Below are 23,463 nucleotides of genomic sequence, written 5' to 3'. Positions count from 1 at the left end.
TGAGTCGCGGAACTTGTTCTCCTTCATTTGTGCACCGAACTGAACTGTCTGATTTCCTTAGAAGAGACTCCCCTTTTGCCCGTTGGCACCAGCGTGTGCAGGTACTTTTGAGCACAAGGCTCCACTCTTCGCAGGGCTCGGACTTCCATCTAGTTAGGTGCCTCTGAAGGCGAACTGAGTCGAAAGCATTGTATCGCACTGCCTGTTTTCCTTCCCTTGCAGGTGGACTACACATTTCGTGCATATAACGCTTGCGACTGTCGTATTTGTATATATATTGTATTGGTATGGTATGTGTTGGTTTAATATTGTTATATTGTGATTTTCTCGCTACGTTCATTGTTTTAAAGGCCTTAAAATAAATGTGTATATATTTTTGATATAACAACTGTTTTGAGTAGTTTGTAAGTGATCTTGCTTTGTGTGTGAGATGTGATATCTCAATGCTTCTAATACCAAACCTGAGATCCTTCCTATAACATGAGATGTGATATCCAACTCCTTCCAATTCCAAACCTGAGACCCTTCCGATAGCATGAGATGTGATATCTCAATGCTTCAAAAACCAAACATGAGAACCATCCTATAACATGAGATGTGAAATCCAAATCCTTCCCTTCCCAAACCTGAGACTCTTCCTATAGCATGAGATGTGATATCTCAATGCTTCTACCAAACCTGAAACCCTTCCTATAGCATGAGATGTAATATCAAACTCCTTCCCATTCAATGTGATATCCAACTCCGTCCCATTCCAATCCTGAGACCCTTCCTATACCATGAGATGTGATATTTCAATGCTTCTAATACCAAACCTGAGACCCGTCCTAAAACATGAGATGTGAGATCCAAATCCTTCCCCTTCCAAACCTGAGACCCTTCCTATAGCATGAGATGTTATATCTTAATGCTTCTAAAACCAAACCTGAGAACCATCCTATAACATGTGAAATCCAAATCCTTCCCTTTCCAAACCTGAGACCCTTCCGATAGCATGAGATGTGATATCTCAATGCTACTAAAACCAAACATGAGAACCATCCTATAACATGAGATGTGAAATCCAAATCCTTCCCTTTCCAAACCTGAGACCCTTCCTATAGCTTGAGATGTGATATCAAACTCCTTCCCATTCCAATCCTGAGATAGCTTGAGATGTGATAGCCAACTCCTTCCCATTCCAATCCTGAGACCCTTCCTATACCATGAGATGTGATATCTCAATGCTTCTAATACCAAACCTGAGACCTGTCCTAAAACATGAGATGTGAGATCCAAATCCTTCCCCTTCCAAACCTGAGACCCTTCCTATAGCTTGAGATGTGATATCAAACTCCTTCCCATTCCAATCCTGAGATAGCTTGAGATGTGATATCCAACTCCATCCCATTCCAATCCTGAGACCCTTCCGATATCATGACATGTGATAGCTCAATGCTTCTAATATCAAAACTGAGACCCTCCCTATAGTATGAGATGTGATATCTAAGTCCTTCCCATTCCAATCCTGAGACCCTTCCGATAGCATGAGATGTGATAGCTCAATGCTTCTAATATCAAAACTGAGACCCTCCCTATAGTATGAGAAGGGATATCCAACTCCTTCCCATTCCAATCCTGAGACCCTTCCTATAACATGAGACGTGATATCCAACTCCTTCCGATTCCAATCCTGAGACCCTTCCTATAGCATGAGATGTGATATCGCAATGCTTCTGCCAAAACTGAGACCCTTCCTTTAGCATGAGATGTGATATCCAACTCCTTCCCATTCCAATCATGAGACCCTTCCTATAGCATGAGATGTGATATCTTTATGCTTCTAATACCAAACCTGAGATCCTTCCTATAACATAAGATGTGATATCCAAATCCTTCCCCTTCCAAACCTGAGACCCTCCCTTTAGCATGCGATGTGATATCCAACTCCTTCCCATTCCAATCCTGATACCCTTCTGATAGCATGAGATGTGATATCTCAATGCCTCTAATACCAAACCTGAGATCCTACCTCTAACATGAAATGTGATATCCAACTCCTTCCCTTTCCAAACCTGAGAGCCTTCCTACAACATGAGATGTGATATCCAAGTCTTTCCCATTCCAATCCTGAGACCCTTCCTATAGCATGAGATGGGATATCCAACTCCTTCCAAATCCAATCCTGATACCCTTCCGATAGCATGAGATGTGATATCCCAATGCTTCTACAAAACCTGAGACCCATACCATGGCATGAGATGTGATATCAAACTCCCGTCCTATACCATGAGACTTGATATCTCAATGCTTCTAATACCAAACCTGAGACCGGTCCAATAACATGAGATGTGATATCCAAATCCTTCCCTTTCCAAACCTTAGACCCTTCCTGTATCATGAGATGTGATATCCAAGTCCGTCCCATTCCATTCCTGAGACCCTTCCTATAGCATGAGATGTGATATCTCAATGCTTCTAATACCAAACCTGAGACCCTTCCTATAACATGAGATGTGATATCCAAGTCCTTCCCATTCCAATCCTGAGACCCTTCCTATAGCATGAGATGTGATATCTCAATGCTTCTAATACCAAACCTGAGACCCTTCCTATAACATGAATTGTGATATCCAAGTCCTTCCCATTCCAATCCTGAGACCCTTCCGATAACAGAGATGTGATATCTCAATGCTTATACCAAACCTGAGACCCTTCCGATAGCATGAGATGTGATATCTCAATGCTTCTAATACCAAACCTGAGATCCTTCCTATAACATGAGATGTGATGTCCAAATCCTTCCCCTTCCAAACCTTAGACCCTCCCTTTAGCATGAGATGTGATATCCAACTCCTTCCCATTCCAATCCTGAGACCCTTCTGATGGCATGAGATGTGATATCTCAATGCCTCTAATACCAAACCTGAGATCCTACCTCTAACATGAAATGTGATATCCAACTCCTTCCCCTTCCAACCCTGAGAGCCTTCCTATAGAATGAGATGTGATATCCAAGTCCTTCTCATTCCAATCCTGAGACCCTTCCTATAACATGAGATGTGATATCCAACTCCTTCCCATTCCAACCTTAGACCCTGCCTATAGCATGTGATGTGATATCCCAATGCTTCTACAAAACCTGAGACCCATACCATGGCATGAGATGTGATATCAAACTCCTTCCCATTCCAATCCTGAGACCCTTTCTATAGCTTGAGATGTGATATCCAACTCCTTCCCATTCCAATTCTGATACCCGACCTATACCATGAGATTTGATATCTCAATGCTTCTAATACCAAACCTGAGACCGGTCCTATAACATGAGATGTGATACCCAAATCCTTCCCCTTTCCAAACCTTAGACCCTTCCTATAGCATGAGATGTGATATCTCAATGCTTCTAATACCCAACCTGAGACCCTTCCTATAACGAGATGGGATATCCAACTCCTTCCCATTCCAATCCTGAGACCCTTCCGATAGCAGAGATGTGATATCTCAATGCTTATACCAAACCTGAGACCCTTCCTATGGCATGAGATGTCATATACAACTCCTTCCGATTCCAATCCTGAGACCCTTCCTATAGCATGAGATGTGATATCTCAATGCTTCTAATACCAAACCTGAGATCCTTCCTATAACATGAGATGTGATATCAAACTCCTTCCCATTCCAAACCTGAGACCCTTCCGATAGCATGAGATGTGATATCTCAATGCTTCTAAAACCAAACATGAGAACCATCCTATAACATGAGATGTGAAATCCAAATCATTCCCTTTCCAAACCTGAGACCCTTCCTATAGCTTGAGATGTGATATCAAACTCCTTCCCATTCAATGTGTTATCCAACTCCTTCCCATTCCAATCCTGAGACCCTTCCTATACCATGAGATGTGATATTTCAATGCTTCTAATACCAAACCTGAGACCCGTCCTAAAACATGAGATGTGAGATCCAAATCCTTCCCCTTCCAAACCTGAGACCTTTCCTTTAGCATGAGATGTGATATCAACTCCTTCCCATTCCAAACCTGAGACCCTTCCTATAGCATGAGATGTTATATCTTAATTCTTCTAAAACCAAACCTGAGAACCTTCCTATAACATGTGAACTCCAAATCCTTCCCTTTCCAAACCTTAGACCCTTCCTGTATCATGAGATGTGATATCCAAGTCCGTCCCATTCCATTCCTGAGACCCTTCCTATAGCATGAGATGTGATATCTCAATGCTTCTAATACCAAACCTGAGACCCTTCCTATAACATGAGATGTGATATCCAAGTCCTTCCCATTCCAATCCTGAGACCCTTCCTATAGCATGAGATGTGATATCTCAATGCTTCTAATACCAAACCTGAGACCCTTCCTATAACATGAATTGTGATATCCAAGTCCTTCCCATTCCAATCCTGAGACCCTTCCGATAACAGAGATGTGATATCTCAATGCTTATACCAAACCTGAGACCCTTCCGATAGCATGAGATGTGATATCTCAATGCTTCTAATACCAAACCTGAGATCCTTCCTATAACATGAGATGTGATGTCCAAATCCTTCCCCTTCCAAACCTTAGACCCTCCCTTTAGCATGAGATGTGATATCCAACTCCTTCCCATTCCAATCCTGAGACCCTTCTGATGGCATGAGATGTGATATCTCAATGCCTCTAATACCAAACCTGAGATCCTACCTCTAACATGAAATGTGATATCCAACTCCTTCCCCTTCCAACCCTGAGAGCCTTCCTATAGAATGAGATGTGATATCCAAGTCCTTCCCATTCCAATCCTGAGACCCTTCCTATAACATGAGATGTGATATCCAACTCCTTCCCATTCCAACCTTAGACCCTGCCTATAGCATGTGATGTGATATCCCAATGCTTCTACAAAACCTGAGACCCATACCATGGCATGAGATGTGATATCAAACTCCTTCCCATTCCAATCCTGAGACCCTTTCTATAGCTTGAGATGTGATATCCAACTCCTTCCCATTCCAATTCTGATACCCGGCCTATACCATGAGATTTGATATCTCAATGCTTCTAATACCAAACCTGAGACCGGTCCTATAACATGAGATGTGATACCCAAATCCTTCCCCTTTCCAAACCTTAGACCCTTCCTATAGCATGAGATGTGATATCTCAATGCTTCTAATACCCAACCTGAGACCCTTCCTATAACGAGATGGGATATCCAACTCCTTCCCATTCCAATCCTGAGACCCTTCCGATAGCAGAGATGTGATATCTCAATGCTTATACCAAACCTGAGACCCTTCCTATGGCATGAGATGTCATATACAACTCCTTCCGATTCCAATCCTGAGACCCTTCCTATAGCATGAGATGTGATATCTCAATGCTTCTAATACCAAACCTGAGATCCTTCCTATAACATGAGATGTGATATCAAACTCCTTCCCATTCCAAACCTGAGACCCTTCCGATAGCATGAGATGTGATATCTCAATGCTTCTAAAACCAAACATGAGAACCATCCTATAACATGAGATGTGAAATCCAAATCATTCCCTTTCCAAACCTGAGACCCTTCCTATAGCTTGAGATGTGATATCAAACTCCTTCCCATTCAATGTGTTATCCAACTCCTTCCCATTCCAATCCTGAGACCCTTCCTATACCATGAGATGTGATATTTCAATGCTTCTAATACCAAACCTGAGACCCGTCCTAAAACATGAGATGTGAGATCCAAATCCTTCCCCTTCCAAACCTGAGACCTTTCCTTTAGCATGAGATGTGATATCAACTCCTTCCCATTCCAAACCTGAGACCCTTCCTATAGCATGAGATGTTATATCTTAATTCTTCTAAAACCAAACCTGAGAACCTTCCTATAACATGTGAACTCCAAATCCTTCCCTTTCCAAACCTGAGACCCTTCCGATAGCATGAGATGTGATATCTCAATGCTACTAAAACCAAACATGAGAACCATCCTATAACATGAGATGTGAAATCCAAATCCTTCCCTTTCCAAACCTGAGACCCTTCCTATAGCTTGAGATGTGATATCAAACTCCTTCCCATTCCAATCCTGAGACCCTTCCTATACCATGAGATGTGATATCTCAATGCTTCTAATACCAAACCTGAGACCCGTCCTAAAACATGAGATGTGAGATCCAAATCCTTCCCCTTCCAAACCTGAGACCCTTCCTATAGCTTGAGATGTGATATCAAACTCCTTCCCATTCCAATCCCGAGATAGCTTGAGATGTGATATCCAACTCCATCCCATTCCAATCCTGAGACCCTTCCGACAGCATGAGATGTGATAGCTCAATGCTTCTAATATCAAAACTGAGACCCTCCCTATAGTATGAGATGTGATATCTAAGTCCTTCCCATTCCTATCCTGAGACCCTTCCGATAGCAGAGATGTGATATCTCAATGCTTATACCAAACCTGATGACCCATCCTATGGCATGAGATGTGATATCCAACTCCTTCCCATTGCAATCCTGAGTTCCTTCTTATAGCATGAGATGTGATATCTCAATGCTTCTATCAAACCTGAGACCCTTCCTTTAGCATGAGATGTGATATCCAAATCCTTCCCCTTCCAAACCTGAGACCCTTCCTTTAGCATGAGATGTGATATCCAAATCCTTCCCATTCCAATCCTGAAACCCTTCCTATAGCATGAGATGTGATATCTCAATGCTTCTAATACCAAACATGGGACCCGCCCTATAACATGAGATATGTTATCCAAATCCTTCCCCTTCCAAACCTGAGACCCTTCCTTTAGCATGAGATGTGATATCCAAATCCTTCCCATTCCAATCCTGAAACCCTTCCTATAGCATGAGATGTGATAGCTCAATGTTTCTAATAAAAAACCTGAGACCCTTCCTATAGCAAGAGATGTGATATCCAAATCCTTCCCATTCCAAACCTGAGACCCTTCCTATAACGAGATGTGATATCCAACTCCTTCCCATTCCAACCTGAGACACTTCCTATAGCATGAGAAGGGATATCCAAATCCTTCCCATTCCAATCCTGAGATCCTTCCTATAACATGATGTGATATCCAATTCCTTCCCATTCCAATCATGAGACCCTTCCTATAGCATGAGATGTGATATCTTTATGCTTCTAATACCAAACCTGAGATCCTTCCTATAACATGAGTTGTGATATCCAACTCCTTCCCATTCCAATCCTGAGACCCTTCCTATAGCATGAGATGTGATTTCTCAATGCTTCTAATACCAATCCTGAGATCCTTCCGATAGCATGAGATGTGATATCTCAATGCTTCTAATACCAAACCTGAGATCCTTCCTATAACATAAGATGTGATATCCAAATCCTTCCCCTTCCAAACCTGAGACCCTCCCTTTAGCATGCGATGTGATATCCAACTCCTTCCCATTCCAATCCTGATACCCTTCTGATAGCATGAGATGTGATATCGCAATGCTTCTGCCAAAACTGAGACCCTTCCTTTAGCATGAGATGTGATATCCAACTCCTTCCCATTCCAATCATGAGACCCTTCCTATAGCATGAGATGTGATATCTTTATGCTTCTAATACCAAACCTGAGATCCTTCCTATAACATGAGTTGTGATATCCAACTCCTTCCCATTCCAATCCTGAGACCCTTCCTATAGCATGAGATGTGATTTCTCAATGCTTCTAATACCAATCCTGAGATCCTTCCGATAGCATGAGATGTGATATCTCAATGCTTCTAATACCAAACCTGAGATCCTTCCTATAACATAAGATGTGATATCCAAATCCTTCCCCTTCCAAACCTGAGACCCTCCCTTTAGCATGCGATGTGATATCCAACTCCTTCCCATTCCAATCCTGATACCCTTCTGATAGCATGAGATGTGATATCTCAATGCCTCTAATACCAAACCTGAGATCCTACCTCTAACATGAAATGTGATATCCAACTCCTTCCCTTTCCAAACCTGAGAGCCTTCCTACAACATGAGATGTGATATCCAAGTCTTTCCCATTCCAATCCTGAGACCCTTCCTATAGCATGAGATGGGATATCCAACTCCTTCCAAATCCAATCCTGATACCCTTCCGATAGCATGAGATGTGATATCCCAATGCTTCTACAAAACCTGAGACCCATACCATGGCATGAGATGTGATATCAAACTCCCGTCCTATACCATGAGACTTGATATCTCAATGCTTCTAATACCAAACCTGAGACCGGTCCAATAACATGAGATGTGATATCCAAATCCTTCCCTTTCCAAACCTTAGACCCTTCCTGTATCATGAGATGTGATATCCAAGTCCGTCCCATTCCATTCCTGAGACCCTTCCTATAGCATGAGATGTGATATCTCAATGCTTCTAATACCAAACCTGAGACCCTTCCTATAACATGAGATGTGATATCCAAGTCCTTCCCATTCCAATCCTGAGACCCTTCCTATAGCATGAGATGTGATATCTCAATGCTTCTAATACCAAACCTGAGACCCTTCCTATAACATGAATTGTGATATCCAAGTCCTTCCCATTCCAATCCTGAGACCCTTCCGATAACAGAGATGTGATATCTCAATGCTTATACCAAACCTGAGACCCTTCCGATAGCATGAGATGTGATATCTCAATGCTTCTAATACCAAACCTGAGATCCTTCCTATAACATGAGATGTGATGTCCAAATCCTTCCCCTTCCAAACCTTAGACCCTCCCTTTAGCATGAGATGTGATATCCAACTCCTTCCCATTCCAATCCTGAGACCCTTCTGATGGCATGAGATGTGATATCTCAATGCCTCTAATACCAAACCTGAGATCCTACCTCTAACATGAAATGTGATATCCAACTCCTTCCCCTTCCAACCCTGAAAGCCTTCCTATAGAATGAGATGTGATATCCAAGTCCTTCCCATTCCAATCCTGAGACCCTTCCTATAACATGAGATGTGATATCCAACTCCTTCCCATTCCAACCTTAGACCCTGCCTATAGCATGTGATGTGATATCCCAATGCTTCTACAAATCCTGAGACCCATACCATGGCATGAGATGTGATATCAAACTCCTTCCCATTCCAATCCTGAGACCCTTTCTATAGCTTGAGATGTGATATCCAACTCCTTCCCATTCCAATTCTGATACCCGACCTATACCATGAGATTTGATATCTCAATGCTTCTAATACCAAACCTGAGACCGGTCCTATAACATGAGATGTGATACCCAAATCCTTCCCCTTTCCAAACCTTAGACCCTTCCTATAGCATGAGATGTGATATCTCAATGCTTCTAATACCCAACCTGAGACCCTTCCTATAACGAGATGGGATATCCAACTCCTTCCCATTCCAATCCTGAGACCCTTCCGATAGCAGAGATGTGATATCTCAATGCTTATACCAAACCTGAGACCCTTCCTATGGCATGAGATGTCATATACAACTCCTTCCGATTCCAATCCTGAGACCCTTCCTATAGCATGAGATGTGATATCTCAATGCTTCTAATACCAAACCTGAGATCCTTCCTATAACATGAGATGTGATATCAAACTCCTTCCCATTCCAAACCTGAGACCCTTCCGATAGCATGAGATGTGATATCTCAATGCTTCTAAAACCAAACATGAGAACCATCCTATAACATGAGATGTGAAATCCAAATCATTCCCTTTCCAAACCTGAGACCCTTCCTATAGCTTGAGATGTGATATCAAACTCCTTCCCATTCAATGTGTTATCCAACTCCTTCCCATTCCAATCCTGAGACCCTTCCTATACCATGAGATGTGATATTTCAATGCTTCTAATACCAAACCTGAGACCCGTCCTAAAACATGAGATGTGAGATCCAAATCCTTCCCCTTCCAAACCTGAGACCTTTCCTTTAGCATGAGATGTGATATCAACTCCTTCCCATTCCAAACCTGAGACCCTTCCTATAGCATGAGATGTTATATCTTAATTCTTCTAAAACCAAACCTGAGAACCTTCCTATAACATGTGAACTCCAAATCCTTCCCTTTCCAAACCTGAGACCCTTCCGATAGCATGAGATGTGATATCTCAATGCTACTAAAACCAAACATGAGAACCATCCTATAACATGAGATGTGAAATCCAAATCCTTCCCTTTCCAAACCTGAGACCCTTCCTATAGCTTGAGATGTGATATCAAACTCCTTCCCATTCCAATCCTGAGACCCTTCCTATACCATGAGATGTGATATCTCAATGCTTCTAATACCAAACCTGAGACCCGTCCTAAAACATGAGATGTGAGATCCAAATCCTTCCCCTTCCAAACCTGAGACCCTTCCTATAGCTTGAGATGTGATATCAAACTCCTTCCCATTCCAATCCCGAGATAGCTTGAGATGTGATATCCAACTCCATCCCATTCCAATCCTGAGACCCTTCCGACAGCATGAGATGTGATAGCTCAATGCTTCTAATATCAAAACTGAGACCCTCCCTATAGTATGAGATGTGATATCTAAGTCCTTCCCATTCCTATCCTGAGACCCTTCCGATAGCAGAGATGTGATATCTCAATGCTTATACCAAACCTGATGACCCATCCTATGGCATGAGATGTGATATCCAACTCCTTCCCATTGCAATCCTGAGTTCCTTCTTATAGCATGAGATGTGATATCTCAATGCTTCTATCAAACCTGAGACCCTTCCTTTAGCATGAGATATGATATCCAAATCCTTCCCCTTCCAAACCTGAGACCCTTCCTTTAGCATGAGATGTGATATCCAAATCCTTCCCATTCCAATCCTGAAACCCTTCCTATAGCATGAGATGTGATATCTCAATGCTTCTAATACCAAACATGGGACCCGCCCTATAACATGAGATATGTTATCCAAATCCTTCCCCTTCCAAACCTGAGACCCTTCCTTTAGCATGAGATGTGATATCCAAATCCTTCCCATTCCAATCCTGAAACCCTTCCTATAGCATGAGATGTGATAGCTCAATGTTTCTAATAAAAAACCTGAGACCCTTCCTATAGCAAGAGATGTGATATCCAAATCCTTCCCATTCCAAACCTGAGACCCTTCCTATAACGAGATGTGATATCCAACTCCTTCCCATTCCAACCTGAGACACTTCCTATAGCATGAGAAGGGATATCCAAATCCTTCCCATTCCAATCCTGAGATCCTTCCTATAACATGATGTGATATCCAATTCCTTCCCATTCCAAACCTGAGACCCTTCCTATTGGATGAGATGTGATATCCAACTCCTTCCCATTCCAATCCTGAGACCCTTCCTATACCATGAGATGTGATATCTCAATGCTTCTAATACCAAACCTGGGACCCGCCCTATAACATGAGATATGATATCCAAATCCTTCCCCTTCCAAACCTGAGACCCTTCCTTTAGCATGAGATGTGATATCCAAATCCTTCCCATTCCAATCCTGAAACCCTTCCTATAGCAAGAGATGTGATATCTCAATGTTTCTAATAAAAAACCTGAGACCCTTCCTATAGCAAGAGATGTGATATCCAAATCCTTCCCATTTCAATCTTGAGACCCTTCCTATAGCATGAGATGTGATATCCAACTCCTTCCCATTCCAACCTGAGACCCTTCCTATAGCATGAGAAGGGATATCCAACTCCTTCCCAATCCAATCCTGAGACCCTTCCGATAGCAGAGATGTGATATCTCAATGCTTATACCAAACCTGAGATCCTTCCTATAACATGAGATGTGATATCCAACTCCTTCCCATTCCAAACTTGAGACCCTTCCAATAGCATGAGATTTGATATCTCAATGCTTCTAAAAACAAACATGAGAACCATCCTATAACGAGATGTGAAATCCGAATCCTTCCCTTCCCAAACCTGAGACCCTTCCTATAGCTCGAGATGTGATATCAAACTCCTTCCCATTCCAATCCTGAGATAGCTTGAGATGTGATATCCAACTCCTTCCCATTCCAATCCTGAGACCCTTATTATACCATGAGATGTGATATCTCAAGGCTTCTTATACCAAACCTGAGACCCATCCTAAAACATGAGATGTGAGATCCAAATCCTTCCCCTTCCAAACCTGAGACCTTTCCTTTAGCATATGTGATATCCAACTCCTTCCCATTCCAATCCTGAGACCCTTCCGATAGCATGAGATGTGATATCTCAATGCTTCTAATATCAAACCTGAGACCCTCCCTATAGCATGAGATGTGATATCAAACTCCTTGCCATTCCAATCCTGAGACCCTTCCTATAACATGAGACGTGATATCCAACTCCTTCCCATTCCAATCCTGAGACTCCTCCTATAGCATGAGATGTGATATCTCAATGCTTCTAATACCAAACCTGGGAACCGTCCTATAACATGAGATGTGATATCCAAATCCTTCCCCTTCCAAACCTGAGACCCTTCCTTTAGCATGAGATGTGATATCCAAATCCTTCCCATTCCAATCCTGAAACCCTTCCTATAGCATGAGATGTGATAGCTCCATGTTTCTAATAAAAAACCTGAGACGCTTCCTATAGCAAGAGATGTGATATCCAAATCCTTCCCATTCCAATCCTGAGACCCTTCCTATAACGAGATGTGATATCCAACTCCTTCCCATTCAAAACCTGAGACACTTCCTATAGCATGAGAAGGGATATCCAAATCCTTCCCATTCCAATCCTGAGATCCTTCCTATAACATGATGTGATATCCAATTCCTTCCCATTCCAAACCTGAGACCCTTCCTATTGGATGAGATGTGATATCCAACTCCTTCCCATTCCAATCCTGAGACCCTTCCTATACCATGAGATGTGATATCTCAATGCTTCTAATACCAAACCTGGGACCCGCCCTATAACATGAGATATGATATCCAAATCCTTCCCCTTCCAAACCTGAGACCCTTCCTTTAGCATGAGATGTGATATCCAAATCCTTCCCATTCCAATCCTGAAACCCTTCCTATAGCATGAGATGTGACATCTCAATGTTTCTAATAAAAAAACCTGAGACCCTTCCTATAGCAAGAGATGTGATATCCAAATCCTTCCCATTTCAATCTTGAGACCCTTCCTATAGCATGAGATGTGATATCCAACTGCTTCCCATTCCAACCTGAGACCCTTCCTATAGCATGAGAAGGGATATCCAACTCCTTCCCAATCCAATCCTGAGACCCTTCCGATAGCAGAGATGTGATATCTCAATGCTTATACCAAACCTGAGACCCTACCTTTAGTATGATGTGAAATCCAAATCCTTCACATTCCAATCCTGAGACCCTTCCTATAGCATGAGATGTGATATCTCAATGCTTCTAATACCAAACCTGAGACCCTTCCTATAACATGAATTGTGATATCCAAGTCATTCCCATTCCAATCCTGAGATCCTTCCTATAACATGATGTGATATCCAATTCCTTCTCATTCCAAACCTGAGACCCTTCCTATTGGATGAGATGTGATATCCAACTCCTTCCCATTCCAATCCTGAGACCCTTCCTATAACATGAGATGTGATGTCTCACTGCTTCTAATACCAAACCTGAGATCCTTCCTATGGCATGAGATGTCATATAAAGCTCCTTCCCATTCCATTCCTGAGACCCTTCCTATAGCATGAGATGTGATATCCAACTCCTTCCCATTCCAATCCTGAGACCCTTCCTGTAGCATGAGATGTGATATCTCAATGCTTCTAATACCAAACCCGAGATCCTTCCTATAACATGAGATGTGATATCCAAATCCTTCCCATTCCAACCTGAGACCCTTCCGATAGCATGAGATGTGATATCCCAATGCTTCTACCAAACCTGAGACCCATACTATGGCATGAGATGTGATATCAAACTCCTTCCCATTCCAATCCTGAGACCCTTCCTATAGCTTGAGATGTGATATCCAACTCCTTCCCATTCCAATTCTGAGACCCTTCCTATACCATGAGACTTGATATCGCAATGCTTCTAATACCAAACCTGAGACCCGTCCTATAACATGAGATGTGATATCCAAATCCTTCCCGTTCCAAACCTTAGACCCTTCCTTTATCATGAGATGTGATATCAAACTCCTTCACATTCCAATCCTGAGACCCTTCCGATATCATGAGATTTTTTATCTCAAAGCTTCTGATATCAAACTTGAGACCCTCCCTATAGCATGAGATGTGACATCCAAGTCCTTCCCATTCCAATCCTGAGTCGCTTCCTATAGCATGAGATGTGATATCTCAATGCTTATAATACCAAACCTGAGACCCTTCCTATAACATGAGATGGGATATCCAACTCCTTCCCATTCCAATCCTGAGACTCTTCCGATAGCAGAGATGTGATATCTCAATGCTTATACCAAACCTGAGATCCTTCCTATGGCATGAGATGTCATATAAAACTCCTTCCCATTCCATTCCTGAGACCCTTCCTATAGCATGAGATGTGATATCCAACTCCTTCCCATTCCAATCCTGAGATCCTTCCTATAGCATGAGATGTGATATCTCAATGCTTCTAATACCAAACCTGAGATCCTTCCTATAACATGAGATGTGATATCCAAATCCTTCCCATTCCAACCTGAGACCCTTCCGATAGCATGAGATGTGATATCCCAATGCTTCTACCAAACCTGAGACCCTTCCTATAGCTTGAGATGTGATATCCAACTCCTTCCCATTCCAATTCTGATACCCTCCTATACCATGAGACTTGATATCGCAATGCTTCTAATACCAAACCTGAGACCCGTCCTATAACATGAGATGTGATATCCAAATCCTTCCCCTTCCAAACCTTAGACCCTTCCTTTATCATGAGATGTGATATCCAACTCCTTCACATTCCAATCCTGAGACCCTTCCGATATCATGAGATTTGTTATCTCAAAGCTTCTAATATCAAACTTGAGACCCTCCCTATAGCATGAGATGTGACATCCAAGTCCTTCCCATTCCAATCCTGAGACGCTTCCTATAGCATGAGATGTGATATCTCAATGCTTCTAATACCAAACCTGAGATCCGTCCTATAACATGAGATGTGATATCCAACTCCTTCCAATTCCAAACCTGAGACCCTTCCGATAGCATGAGATGTGATATCTCAATGCTTCAAAAACCAAACATGAGAACCATCCTGTTATTAAAGATTTCGTAATTGTAGGTAATTTTCCTTCCATGTGGCAACCCCTAAACTTTTTGCTGTTGTTTTTCACCTTGCTCTTGACTTTGCCAGAGAAGTGCAGCCTTCTGCTGCACTCCTCTGGGCTTTCGCTCCTTTTCTTATGGGGAAACTGACATGCCCTTAAGACAGTCAGTACCGGGGAACGCTGTTTCCCGTAGTTTCTTTTATCATGTTGCGGCTTTCGTGCAACATGACACAAGAGGGCACTGTAAGCTAAGTTACAGCTCTCTTGGGTCTCTAGCCTTCTACAGGCCCTAGATACTCGTTTAGGATTGTATTTGATCGGTGCAAGTAATTCAGGGACGGGAATGGTGGCAGCGATCGTTTCTTTGTATTTTGAGCTCCTTTTGGCGTTCTAAGCGCGTTTTCTGCGCTTAACCCAAAATGGTGGCCTGGCTCCCAAAATGGCCAGACCACGAGGCTCCTTTGTCCTGTCCGCTGACCGTCTTGCTCCCTTCACCTTCCCCAGGTCGAGCCGACCTGGGGCCTTCCTTATTTGGGCATGTCATTTCCCGCGAAACACGGATGCTTTCGCGGGCTTCTACATGTCTTTTGTGCGCCTCCAGGGTGTGGGCTGGGATGTCTGGTCCCAATACACATCCTGGGTGCCAGAGAGTCAAGGGTGGTGTGAATGCTTGGGACCACCGTGGTCCGTGATTGGTCCACGTATGGTGTGAGTGTTGATGAGCGGATCTCCCATTGGGTCCCCTCCGTTTTGGCGCGAAGGGAACCGTGGATAAGATGGGGCTGGAAACACCACTACCATGTCGATCTCCTGAGTTCTCACGAACGAAGGAATACAGGAGCCAAGTATCCTGCAACCAAGAGGCTGGACCGAGGAATCGCTGGTGACCCGCTGAAGGACTTCTGCTCTACACTGCTGTCGCCTTGTGAAACCCTTTTCACCTTTGATCGAACCAGAAGGCCTGTACTGGTGCTTCGTCCCTTGGAATAGCGGGAACAGCTATTCTCGGCATCTTCATCATCTCCTGCCAGTAAGCCTTCGGAAGCGTCTCTGGGCCATCCAGTTGACTGACCAGCTTACACGGGAGTCTTGCTCTGTAACCGCCGCCAGGTTGTGTTGTATTTCGAGTCCTTGTCACTCTCACATGCTTCGTACACTTGGCGTTCCCAGGTCGGAAGTGAGTAGTGTACATTTGGCTCAGATACACACGGCCGCTCCGTTGCCCTGCTGTGGTGACAAAACTGTGCAGGTTTCTTCGATTGGGACGTCTTTTTACTCAACACGACGACGAGGCGTTCCCTGCTCTTCTGAACCTGCCAGCTGCTGAAACTGACGCGGAGAAGCCTGGGTCTGCTTGCATCGGGGACCGGTGAGTAGTTTAGCTAGGATCTGGTCGCCCTCCTGCAGGAGCCCATTGCTTTTCCCCGCTGTGTAAAACAGCACCCTTTTGCCGTACTCGCGCTCTGCTTCTGCCCACTGTGGAGGCTGCGCTTGAGTCGCAGAACTTGTTCTCCTTCATTTGTGCACTGAACTGAACTGCCTGATTTCCTTAGAAGAGACTCCCCTTTTGCCCGTTGGCACCAGCGTGTGCAGGTACTTTTGAGCACAAGGCTCCACTCTTCGCAGGGCTCGGACTTCTATCTAGTTAGGTGCCTCTGAAGGCGAACTGAGTCGAAAGCATTGTATCGCACTGCCTGTTTTCCTTCCCTTGCAGGTGGACTACACATTTTGTGCATATAACGCTTGCGACTGTCGTATTTGTATATATATTGTATTGGTATGGTATGTGTTGGTTTAATATCGTTATATTGTGATTTTCTCGCTACGGTCATTGTTTTAAAGGCCTTAAAATAAATGTGTATATATTTTTGATATAACAACTGTTTGGAGTAGTTTGTAAGTGATCTTGCTTTGTGTGCTCATTGCGGGCTTTCAGTCACCCTCACCCCTCTTGAGACCTAGTCTTGACCGCCGCGATCGCTACCTTGATTGGTCTGGCTCGTCCAGAGGTTACCCTGTTCCAAGTAATTAGGTTGGCCTTCTGAACTTCTGCGCCACCAGGACAGAGTTCAGAAATCCGTCTTAACAAATTGGTGTACAGCGGTGGGATACGACTGAAGGTATCCAGTGTTGCGCACGAACTAAGGCATTTCAGGTTATTCCAACCAGGACACGTAGTGAATTGTTGTAGTATAACTTTAAAAAGGCCATAGTCCTATCTAACAGTATGGAAACAAATACCTTGTTAACTTTAAATGCTTCCAAATCAGAAACATTGAAGAAGATGTGTGCGGAGAGAGGTGTTTCCTCTCAAGGCACGAAATTGGAAATGATCCAAAGAATCTTTGCGTGGCAAGAAGCGCAGCTTGACGCTATAACTTCTGAGGACAGTGCGGAAGGTGGTGGGGCTGCTCTCACTGGTAGAACCGACGGTTCTGCCGCCGCACTGATCCATCGCGACCACGAGGACAGGGAGGACGAGATGTCTAATGTTTCCTCTGCCAGTGTTGATGGGGATGCTATGCTTGAATTCAAGAAGCAAGAGCTGCGGTTTAGGCAGCAGGAGCTTGAATTCAGCATAGCCAAACTAAAAATCGAACAGGCAGAAAAACAGAAAGACAGGGATCACCAGTTGGAACTGGCCAAGCTTCAGGTTGCAAATGGGTCCAAGGGTCCTGGACATGGGTCTGGGGCCTCCTCTCATCCACGGTTTCCGAAAGATCTGCTCAGTGTGTATGAAGAAAGGAATGACATTATGGACTGGCTGAATGCGTTTGAGTATGCATGCGAAGTTCAACAAGTTGACAATGCTGATACGATTGCCTGGTTACTCAGCAGACTGCCCCAATCTGGCTGTAGTGCCATTATGGAAATGTCGAAGGCTGAGCGAGCTGATTTCGCAATGTTAAAGCAAACTCTCATTTTAAAGTTTGGGAAGACTCCGGCCCAATATTTGAAACTTTTCAGAGAGTATAAGAAAAAGGAAGGTGGTACTTGGGTATCTTATGTCACTGAATCCTTGAAAAACTTAACTGGCTGGGTCGAAGGTTATAAGGTTTCTACCTTCGAAGGCATGATAAATCTTGTCATGCTGGAACACATTTTTGCTTCTTCTTCCCCGGAGCTTAGGCAGCATTTGGCCGATTCGAAGGAGATAGATCCTAAGAAGCTGGCCATTGCAGCAGACTTATGGGTGTCACATCGAGTGTCCCATGAGGACAAAACTCATCCTGGTAAGCAGGAGGAAGGGAAAAAGTCCAAAGATATGGAGGGTGGAGAATCTGCTAAATCTTCTTCCCATAAGGGCCACAAAAAGAAAAATAAGGGTAGGACACAAGAGAACTCACAGGGTAGTGGAGGTCAGCCTCCGAAACAAAACTCTGGTTACAATAAGCCTCCCTATGTAAACAGACCCAATGGATCTTGTTTTGCTTGTGGAGCAACTGACCACGTGAAGGGGGATCCCCATTGTAAGGTTAGACCTTTGGGGGTCCACTCCGCTAATCTGGCCTTCTCCTCCTACGAGGAAGAAGAGATTACAGGAGCATCCTTCTCCTCAGACTCATTTCCCAGCGGGATAGAGGCTGAGGTAGTTTTAGTGTCCCTGGGTTCCTGGGAGCCTAAAGTCGCAGAGGCTTATGCTAGGATTCCGGATAATACCAAGCACTACTTTAAAGACAGTGTGCTGATCAATGGAGTAGATACTCCAGCTCTTAGGGATAGTGGGTGCAGTCGCACTGTAGTGGATTCTACCTTGGTAGACTCAGAGGAAGTTGCCAGAGCTACTCTGATGCCCACTAAGTTGGCTGACGGCCCCCTCCGTATGTTTCCAGTAATACCTGTAAATCTTACTTTAAATGGTACAGCAGTCAGGATTCCAGTGAGCATTCAGAGAAACATCCCGGGAAAGGTCTTGTTAGGTAATGATCTCAGAGCTTTAGGGCTCGTAGGAGACACTGCCGAAAGACCCTACACACGGTCTCAAGCACGGGCAGCATTGGCCAAGTCCAATACGCCGCCCCAGCCGAAGGGGAAACCCAAGGCGAAAGGAGTCGACAAGTCAAGACGAGGGAAAGAGAATATTCCCCCGAGCTCGCCTACCACTGCGGTGGAGGAAGTTGGTCAATCGCCCGGGCCTGACGAGGAGGTGGCGATGCCTGAAGTATTTGACCCCAACGATCATCCTGAACTAAAAGACTTGTTAGTTGAAGGAGGTCCTGATAGGGACGAATTCAGTAAAGGCCAACGTGAGTGCCCATCTCTGGAAGGCCTAAGGAGACAGGCCTGCTCCCAGTTTGAGGGTGAACCTCCTGGGACGCATAGGATTTATTGGGAAGGTGGACTCCTGTATAGTGAGCCCACAGAGTCTACAGAAGGAGACCATAGGAGGTTGGTGGTTCCCCTTGCTGTTAGGCCCTTCCTCCTGCAGTTGGCGCATGAAGTTCCCCTTGCTGGTCACGTTGGTATGAAGAGGACCAAGCAAAGGTTATCCATGCACTTCTACTGGCCCAAGATGGGGGTGCAAGTAGAAAGTCACTGCAGGAGTTGTGCCTCCTGCCAGTTGTCTGGTAAGGTTGGCGCGACAATCCAAGCTCCGTTGGTACCGCTCCCAGTTGTGGGGGTTCCATTTGAAAGGGTAGGGATCGACATCGTTGGTCCCCTTGACCCGCAAACATCCTCAGGCAATAGGTTTATCCTGGTGCTGGTCGACCATGCAACCAGATATCCTGAGGCCATCCCATTGAAAAGTGTAACTGCCAAGTCAGTTGCAAAAGCTTTACTTGGCATATTTACTAGGGTTGGCTTCCCTAAAGAAGTTGTGTCGGATCGTGGCAGCAACTTTATGTCGAAGTATATGCAGGCTATGTGGAAAGAATGTGGGGTCACCTACAAGTTCTCTTCTGCATACCACCCCCAGACCAATGGTCTGGTGGAACGTTTCAACAGAACGTTAAAGAGCATGATTGGGGCTCTGGAGGAGCCTCAGAGAAGAAAATGGGATCTTCTGTTACCATGCTTACTGTTTGCCTACCGAGAGGTACCACAGGAGGGTGTTGGCTTCAGCCCCTTCGAACTTCTGTTCGGTCATCCCGTACGGGGACCCTTAGCAATCGTCAAAGAGGGATGGGAGATGCCCACTCCCCCTGTTACTACCAACGTAGTTGATTATGTGCTAGGGCTCAGAAAACGGATGGTACTTCTGATGGGCTTGGCTAGTGATAAATTGAAGGCAGGACAAGAGCTGGTGAAACATTGGTACGACCAGAAAGCTTCCCTCATCAACTTTACACCTGTGAGCAAGTCCTGATCATGAATCCCATAAGGCCTCGAGCTTTACAGGACAAATGGTCAGGCCCTTACACAGTGGTTGAGCCCCTGGGTGAGGTTAACTATTTAGTGGACCTTGGAAGGCCTGGACAGGCTCCAAAAGTGTTTCACGTGAATAGGCTGAAGGCTTTCGTCCCAAGAGTCGAAATCGCAGCACTGCTACTGGCTTCAGACGTTGAGGAAGAGGAGTCTGAACCTCTCCCCGACCTATTCCAAAGCGGTCCTTCAGATAGCTCCTTTGAGGGTGTCCGAGTGGCCCCTCACCTGACTTCTGATCAGCAGGCTGAGGTGAAAAGTTTGCTTAGGCAGTTTTCCCCCGTTTTCACAGTCGCCTGGTTTGACACCTTGGTGCAAACATAACATTGACACAGGAGACAGTGTACCTACCAAAAGTAGGGGATACAGGATGTCAGACAAAGTACGGTCTTATATTAAGACCGAGGTCAACAAGATGTTAGACCTTGGGGTGATTGAACCCTCTAGTAGTCCTTGGTCCAGCCCTGTGGTTTTGGTTCCAAAGGCAGGCACTTCTGAATTGAGGTTCTGCGTGGATTAGAGGGCTCTGAATGCTGTCACCAAGACAGATGCACACCCCTTGCCTCGAACAGATGAGCTGGTGGATACTTTGGGTGCCTCCAAGTACCTCAGCACGTTTGACCTCACTGCTGGCTATTGGCAAATAGCTTTAGCAGAACATGCCAAGGAGAAGACAGCATTTTCGACTCCAGACGGCCTTTACCAATTCCGGGTAATGCCGTTCGGGTTGAAGAATGCACCTGCCACTTTCCAGAGGCTTGTGAATCATGTGTTGAATGGGTTGGACGAATTCTGTCTTGCATATCTGGACGATATAGCAGTTTTCAGTGCCACCTGGGAAGACCATGTGAAACACCTCGGGATTGTGCTCCAGGCTCTTCAGAAAGCACACCTGACCATAAAGGCTAGTAAATGCCAGATTGGACAAGGCTCAGTGGTTTACCTTGGACATGAAGTAGGTGGAGGGAGGATACAGCCTCTTCCCAGTAAAGTACAAGCAGTACAAGACTGGCCTACCCCCACTACGCAAACCCAAGTGAGAGCCTTCTTAGGACTCACGGGGTATTACCGCAATTTTGTGGCAGACTATGGCACCATAGCTGCCCCTCTGACTGCCCTCACAACTCCGAAGAAACCCAAGAAGGTAACTTGGACCGACGAGTGTGAGAAGGCCTTCAATGGCTTAAAAGACTCCTTGTGCCAGGCCCCTGTCCTCAGGGCCCCTGATTATCAAAGACCTTTTATCGTGCAGACGGACGCCTCTGACACTGGGATAGGAGCTGTACTATCACAAGTAGATGAGAAGGGTAAGGAACACCCTATTGGTTTTATTAGCCGCCAGCTTAAGGACAGAGAGCTCAGATGGTCCACGGTAGAGAAAGAATGTTTCTCTGTTGTGTGGGCCCTAAGGAAGCTGAGGCCCTACCTCTATGGGACCCACTTCACTGTGCAAACTGACCATAAGCCGTTAAAGTGGCTAATGAACATGAAGGGGGAGAATCCAAAGTTGCTTAGGTGGTCCATAAGTCTACAAGGCTTCGACTTCACTATTGAGCATAGGCCAGGTGTCCAACATAGCAATGCTGATGGGTTGTCCAGAATGTTTAACCGACCTGAACAAGAGACTCATCCAGGGGTGGATTAGTTCCCCCTGTCCATATTCTGGGAGGGGCGAGTGTTAGGAAAGATTTCGTAATTGTAGGTAATTTTCCTTCCATGTGGCAACCCCTAAACTTTTTGCTGTTGTTTTTCACCTTGTTCTTGACTTTGCCAGAGAAGTGCAGCCTTCTGCTGCACTCCTCTGGGCTTTCGCTCCTTTTCTTATGGGGAAACTGACATGCCCTTAAGACAGTCAGTACCGGGGAACGCTGTTTCCCGTAGTTTCTTTTATCATGTTGCGGCTTTCGTGCAACATGACACAAGAGGGCACTGTAAGCTAAGTTACAGCTCTCTTGGGTCTCTAGCCTTCTACAGGCCCTAGATACTCGTTTAGGATTGTATTTGATCGGTGCAAGTAATTCAGGGACAGGAATGGTGGCAGCGATCGTTTCTTTGTATTTTGAGCTCCTTTTGGCGTTCTAAGCGCGTTTTCTGCGCTTAACCCAAAATGGTGGCCTGGCTCCCAAAATGGCCAGACCACGAGGCTCCTTTGTCCTGTCCGCTGACCGTCTTGCTCCCTTCACCTTCCCCAGGTCGAGCCGACCCGGGGCCTTCCTTATTTGGGCATGTAATTTCCCGCGAAACACGGAAGCTTTCGCGGGCTTCTACATGTCTTTTGTGCGCCTCCACAGTGTGGGCTGGGATGTCTGGTCCCAATGCACATCCTGGGTGCCAGAGAGTCTGGGGTGGTGTGAATGCCTGGGACCACCGTGGTCCGTGATTGGTCCACGTATGGTGTGAGTGTTGATGAGCGGATCTCCCATTGGGTCCCCTCCGTTTTGGCGCGAAGGGAACCGTGGATAAGAGGGGGCTGGAAACACCACTACCATGTCGATCTCCTGAGTTCTCACGAACGAAGGAATACAGGAGCCAAGTATCCTGCAACCAAGAGGCTGGACCGAGGAATCGCTGGTGACCCGCTGAAGGAATTCTGCTCTACACTGCTGTCGCCTTGTGAAACCCTTTTCACCTTTGTTCGAACCAGAAGGCCTGTACTGGCGCTTCGTCCCTTGGAATAGCGGGAACAGCTATTCTCGGCATCTTCATCATCTCCTGCCAGTAAGCCTTCGGAAGCGTCTCTGGGCCATCCAGTTGACTGACCAGCTTACACGGGAGTCTTGCTCTGTAACCGCCGCCAGGTTGTGTTGTATTTCGAGTCCTTGTCACTCTCACACGCTTCGTACACTTGGCGTTCCCAGGTCGGAAGTGAGTACTGGACATTTGGCTCAGATACACACGGCCGCTCCGTTGCCCTGCTGTGGTGACAAAACTGT

This window comes from Ambystoma mexicanum, chromosome 11 (assembly GCF_040938575.1).
Source record: "Ambystoma mexicanum isolate Mex_15411 chromosome 11, UKY_AmexF1_1, whole genome shotgun sequence".
In the NCBI taxonomy this organism is placed as follows: domain Eukaryota; kingdom Metazoa; phylum Chordata; class Amphibia; order Caudata; family Ambystomatidae; genus Ambystoma; species Ambystoma mexicanum.
Note: the sequence above shows the minus strand (reverse complement) of the source record.